Genomic DNA, 6,929 nt, shown 5'->3' with positions numbered 1-6,929 from the left:
AAAAAAAAAAACAAAGATAATAAATATTTGAAACTTAAAAAAAAAAAAAAGAAGCTCCATTCAAAGCACAGTATAATCATTCATGCTTCAAAATCTATTTTCTTATTTTATTTATTTATTCCAGTTCCTCACTCCCTTTCTTCCTAAGCTTCCCCAAAGGAAATCATTATATATTTATTTTCTCTTTTATTTTGTATGAGTTCATATTAAATTTAGTTTTATAATGTGTACATGTTTTAACTTCAGTAAATGCTACTGTGTTCCTCCTCATTTTGTTTCTTGCTCTTTTATTCTGAACTTCCTCTAGACCACGCCAAGAATGTGGGCCTTCCTGGCACATTCGTGCTCCTTTTTATTAAAAAAAAAAAAAGGATCCAACTAGATTAGTCATCAGCAACTACTGCTGGCAGGCCTGATCTGGCCTGTGCTTTTTTATGAAAACAAACGTTTACTGGAACACAGCCATGCCCATTCGTGTGTGTACCATCTATGAATATTTTCATGCTACAATGGTCAAGTCTAGTAGTTGCCATAGAAACCATACAATCTACAAAACTGATGATATTACTATCTGTGCCTATACAGAAAGTTCACCAGACCCCTGAACTGGATGATCCATTACAGTCCTCATATTCTCATTTGCCAAAATCTTCCTTTCTCCTGCCATTCTTACTGAGCTAATGGAGGAAGGCAAACAAGCAAACATTTACCATGACTGCAGAGATTTTCCGAAGGCAACTTTCCACTTCAGAAATCCCACTTGTGGTTACATGATGAGGCCTTAGCACTGGCAGAGCCTGTCACACGTTGGAAATGCTCCTTCTACAAGCTCCATGTTAACTCCTCTGGATATTATGGACTTGAGCAATTAAGTCTTGGTGTTTAAGACTGCTTTTTAAATCAGTCCCTTAACTAATGTTGAGTAAAAAAGGAAACTGATTTCAGTGAGAACTGTTTCTCATTCTTTATACTGACAGTGTGCCCTTATATTTTTTAATATTGTTACCCATATTATAGATTACTATAAAAGGCTCCAGGCTTTGGGGAAAAAATTAAAAATACAGAAGGCACAGACTTTTGGGGATTAAAGTAAGGCAGGTGGACAGAGGACCCAAAGGTCTTTCAGAGCATTATTATTACTGTTCTTGGTTCATTATTACTCTTTTGTCTTTCTATCCTAGTCTAAACATCATCTCTTACTGGTGAAGTTTAATAAAGACTCAATTGACAGAGGTAAGGTTACTGTGTAGTACACTTCTAGGCAGATAGTAGACACTCATTAAATATCTGTTAGATGAATGAGTGGCCATGATGGGTGCTTTCAATGTAATCCAAGCCCTCTAGAAGCTTTAAATGTTAAAGAAAGTACTGGCACAAGCATTCAGTGATGGGCATCCAGATAGGCAACCATAGCATGAGAGGAGTCCAGACCTGAATGGACAATGAATCATGCTAAAGACATACACAATGGCCACAGGTTGCAGGGGGAGCAGTGTAGGGGGGACACCACAAAAAATTGAAATGACTAGCTTCACTGCAGTTATATTTACACTCAGTTGATGTAATTAGCATCAGGTAAATTGTCTTGCCATTATTAGCCCTATGAGTGTCCTTTAGTAATACTTGCTACATGAATTCTCATAGTGCCTTTGGATTTCACTTGTCTTCAATTCCTTGGCAAGTGTTCAAACTGAATCAAGACTTCATCATACAAAATTTATATATTCAAGTCAAAGGGCCACCTTACCAAGTTAACAAATAAACATTTTTCTCAATAAATATATAAATCCTGGTTCATGAATATGTTATTCATTCTTTACTTCTGTTATTTGGTCCTTTTGTGTTTGGTTGTGCAATATTTAATATTTACTGAAAGACATAAAGAATAATATTGCAAACATGCATTTACACACTACCCGACTTGACAAATAAAACATTTTCAATCCAATCGAAGCTCCTAGTGGTCTCATGCCTGATCACAGAACTCTTTCTCCCCACTAAATGTAACAACCCTCTAGACTTTGGGGATTATTTTCATGTGTCTCTCTATACTTTTCTACATATATTTTCATCCCTAAAACATCCAGTATTTTCTATACACTTATAACCTACATGTAACTGGTATCACAATTTAAGTGTTTTGGGTTTTTGTTTTTGTTTTTTTGCAAATCATTTTACTTCAGTCGGTATTATATTTTTGAGTTCCATCCACAGTGATACAGTTAGCTCTTATATAATGTTTTATTGTAGGAATACAGCATTTTTTTTTATCAATTCCATTTTTTATTATTTAGGTTCTTTCCAACTTTTTTTTTTTTTGCTATTACAAACAATATTTTTGTGAACACTCATATATGTGTCTCCTTGTGGACATGTGCAAGAGTCTCTTTAGGGTGATATCGAATAATGACAAGATTGAGACTACTGTTACTAGAAATAGAACCTGCAACTTACTGAGAGTTGCAAAATGTAACTTCTAAGTATGTCAGATATATTAAATCATTTCATCCTCACTTCAACCCAATAAAATAGATCATTATTTTCCTCATTTTATGCATACAGAAAACATAAATGGACAGTTGATGGGTCATGTGATGTGTAAATTTTCAATTTTACCAGACATTGTAAATTATCCTTCAAAGTTTTATAATAATTCCCATGTCCATTAGAGATGTATGTCAGTTTTTATTGGTCTATATTCTTGCAGCACTTAATAACATCAGACTTTCAAAAATCACTCTAGAGATAAAAATATATATTTGTGTGTTATATGTGTTATTTATTTGTGCCAATAGCTCAGATGAGAAAGAGAGAGATCAAAATAAATTCTGTCTTAATAGTATAGATGAGTAAGGAAACCCAGAGCCTGGGAGTTTGAGAACACAGTAAAATACCCCACAGAGAGTCAAATGTTATTGATTGTTGGCACACGCCTGTCCGAAGGATGGAGCCATACACTAGTGACAGCTCTGTTTTCCTAACACTCGCAGGGTTATTGAACGCAAAAGGGAAAGTCTCAATAAAATTCAGAGTATAGAAAGTCTCACCTCTAACTTTCAATTCTCTCCCAGCTTGAACATATATAACTTTACAGTGAGTGATGTATCCTAAACACCCCCACATTCTCTTTCCTAGTTTGAGTGATTCAAATAGCACAGAAAAAATCACTACCTTTGTTTAGAAAACCTAAAATGGCCATTTCTCCCCAGAATTGGTTAACTTTTTTATATTTCCTGCAAAAGGAAAGAATGTTTATTATGGATGTTTGATTGATGGAGAGATATACTAAAATTATGAACATAAGGAGATTAAGGATCTTTAAAATTGTGGTCAAAGCAGATAAAAATAAAAGTTTTCCAGTTCATGGAGGTTGTGGAAAATGTCATTTTCAATGGACACACTTACATTAACACTTCAAGTGCACCGAGACTCAAAATCCCACCAAATGGAAAATTCCCACGTTGTGGGAAGTGGGCTTCTTACCACATGGGCTGCTGATTCCCTCCTCATCAATGGGCCCTTCTGTATTCAGCAGATTTCAGAGATTCTAGTATTTTTGTGAGGGGGTTATGCAAACATACTTGACTGAGTAAAAGCATAAGATATGTTTTGCAAAGAAATGAAGTTCAGACCATTAAAAGTTAGGATATGCTCACAGCAGCAAAACAAACTATATTTTAGTCACACAGCCTATGTTTTTGTGGCAAACTCCTTTCCCCACAGAAAATTTAGAGGTACTATCACCTCCATAAAACAGCAGCCCCTCCTCCTCAAAGGCAGCATTTCAGAACTCTGAAAATTCTGATTCCCTATTGAATTTTACAGAAGAGGCTTTAGGAGGCCATGAAGCACCCCCTTCTGGTTCTGCAATTCCAGAGAAAATATCAACAGTAACAATAGAAGCTTCCTTCTTTTGTTTCTCCGTCCCACCCATGTTGAAAAGATCTCTGAGTTCTTCAAACATCAACCTGGATTATCTAGTAGAAAAAGCGAGAGAAATAAATATCTCTTCTGGGCATTCCAGTTAGAAAAAGAAGCCTGGCCTTAATGTCTCTATTATCGACCAAATCCCCTCAGCTCAGGAATGGAACGTCTTCTCTTCCTCTTGCTTGGAACTAAGAAAACATATTTTATGGTAGGATCTTGATTATGAGGGTTTGGTTTCTAAGTGATTTAGTGGTTACAAGCCAGTCCTTATTTTTCCGTGAAATTACTTGAAAGTAGATGGAGTCTGCTATGATATTTAAAAAAAAAAAAAAGTAATTCCTTTGGAAATAAATATTACCCTTTTTCTGTGTTTTGATTTAGTCACAGTGTGTCTATTCTCTATTAGGAAATTTGTTCCTGAGCTGTCCTAAGGTATCTGAGATCTCAAGCTCTATATATCATATGACTGCCGGAGAGCCCATCCTATGAAAGAGCATTCTAATTAGCAAGGCTTTTGCTAATGAAGTACTCAGAAGCCAAAGTCTTTTAAATTAACTTAATGCCAAAGAAGAGATATTACAAGGCATGCTGTCATTCAAGAGTATGTTTGTACTATTACACGTTTCCAGAGGAGTCATAAGTGAGGTGGGTAGTTGGGGTCCCTGGGAAGACAAAAGATTAGGGAAGGAATGTGAAGAGATAAAAGGAAGGAAAAGAATGGGGAGGTGATTGATGGGAGAGACAGAGGAATTACACAGTAGAATGAATCTCATCTATTAAAATAGTTCATGGCTCCCTGATAAATCAGCACATTCAGAAATCTCTTTTCCTTAAGGAAACCTACATTTTGTTATCTTGAACACAGTCTAAAGTTATTTCTTTGAAGTTATACAGAACTCCAAAGAATCATATTTGGGGAGGAGGAGCAACCTAGATGATACTAAACAATAATGATTGCTGGCTAATTGAACATAATAATAAAAAAATAAATTAATAAAAAATAACGATTACTTTTAGAAAATATGCTCTTGATACATGCATGTATCTACCAAAACAAACCAATACCCCATTCCCAGCTCAGTCTTATAACCTTTGATCCATGGCCCATGGCATGGACAGTAAGGAAAAAAAGCCATAAATTAGGCAATAAACTCAATTTCAAGAGTCAAAAATTAGAGCCAATATTGTTGGTCTTTGTCTTAGTTTGGGATCCACCAGAGGCAGATGTTAAGACAGGGATTTGAGACTGGCTTCTGAAGGAGGGGAGAGGAGAGGTTGCCAAGAGACTGGAAAGGGGTGCTGAGGAAAAATGGTGGGAGGCAAAAGGTGGGGGAAGGGAGAGAGGTAGAGCTCCGGGGAGTTAAATACCTAGAGAGAAGCTCTAAAGAGAGCCTTGAGGACAGCCTACAAATGATGAACTAGAGAGGGAAGCTGGGAGGAGCATGGGTGGACCCAATACTAGGGTTTAGGGAATTTTAGGTGAAGAGGGGCAGGCAAGGTCTGCTTCCCAACTAGGCATCATCAATTTTAGAGCTCGCATAATATTAAAGGGTCAAGTTCAGAAGATCAGAGTCATCCCTGGAATTGGGGTCAGGTTCCATCTCTTGAGATGGTGAGCTCAGGTCCCTTCTTAGCTCAATCCAAAAGCCATGGGCAAATACTTGGCAGCAGCTGACTCTTGAGAGAAAGAACTGGGATGCTACCTGCTTATGCTTACATGCCAAGGGAATGAGAGACAGGACAGGCAAACCCAGAGGAAAAGGTGGGCATTAGAAGTACTTTTACCTCTCCCTGCTTCTTAGTGGTTCTGTGACTGTTTCCCCTGACCCTCTTCTGAAATTATGGTGAATGTAACCTCTTCATGATTCCCTATTAACTTCTTCAGGAAAATAAAGTCAGATACTAGTTTCCCTTGCTGCTTGAAACACCTACCCCAAGCCTAGGCTTACTCCTTCGATTTATAGTTGAAGCATAAGAATCAGAGTAATGATGACCATTAATGTTTCTAAGAGCAGAGAGGATTTTTTAAGTCATTTTTAAGTTATTTTTCCCTAGGTCTTCAGCTTTTCCTTTGTACACAATGGGGGATGTTCTTTCATTCTTTCATTTTGGCTATTCTGGAGACAACTCGGGGCAACAAACTCAAAGAGAGGTTGAAAGGAACTTGAGTTGGACTGCTGCCTGATGCCCCCACTGTGGTAGGATGAATGTGGGGGTGGCACACAGTGAAGTAAACCCCAGCACTCGAGTGATGAATAGCCGGGGCATCTGGCTGGTCTACACCATCTTGGTAGGACTGCTGCATGTGGTTCTACTCAGCATCCCCTTCTTCAGCATTCCTGTTGTCTGGACCCTGACCAATGTCATCCGTAACTTGGCTATGTATATTTTCTTACATACAGTGAAAAGAACACCCTTTGAGCCCCTGGCCGAGGAAAGGCTCAGTTACTGACACACTGGGAACAGATGGACTACGGGCTCCAATTTATGTCTTCCTGCAAATTCCTCAGCATCTCTCCTGTTGTCCTCTACCTCCTGGCCAGCTTCTACACCAAGTATGATGCCGCTCACTTCCTCACCAACACAGCCTCATGGCTCAGCGTACTGCTGCCTAAGTTGTCCCAATTCCATGGGGTTTGTCTCTTTGGCATCAACAAACACTAAGGGTTGGGGCTGGGGATGACACTGAACCAAAGGACTGTAACATCTTTCCTTCTCCATACTGTCTTCTGTATCTTGAAAGCCTGAGAACTATACAACATTTCCCAATTCTGGGAAGAGAGTAGATTGGAAAATGGGGTTCTCTGGGCCCAGTCCAGCAAAGAGCAGGTTTCTGTGAAACAGGAAAAGTGGGAAAGATAAGGGCCAAATCACTCTCCTCCACAGCAAGAAGCCATGTTTGGGCAGCTTGTTTGGTAATTAAGTTTTTCCAGATCTTCCACCCCACCACCGTCCAGCTCTGTTTTACTGTGTATTTTCCCTATAATAAAGAAATTTTTTTT

General features: G+C 38.3%; 1 pseudogene; it reads left to right on the top strand.

Moving 5' to 3' along the window:
* The first annotated feature begins 6,099 nt into the window (after nt 1-6,099).
* LOC102736186 (ORM1-like protein 2 pseudogene) lies at nt 6,100-6,591 on the top strand (annotated as a pseudogene).
* The last annotated feature ends 338 nt before the right edge of the window (nt 6,592-6,929 follow it).

Source organism: Leptonychotes weddellii, chromosome 10 (assembly GCF_054177405.1).
Source record: "Leptonychotes weddellii isolate Sample4059 chromosome 10, ASM5417740v2, whole genome shotgun sequence".
In the NCBI taxonomy this organism is placed as follows: domain Eukaryota; kingdom Metazoa; phylum Chordata; class Mammalia; order Carnivora; family Phocidae; genus Leptonychotes; species Leptonychotes weddellii.
The sequence above is the reverse complement of the archived record's forward strand: the minus strand, read 5'-3'. Positions and strand labels throughout refer to the sequence as shown.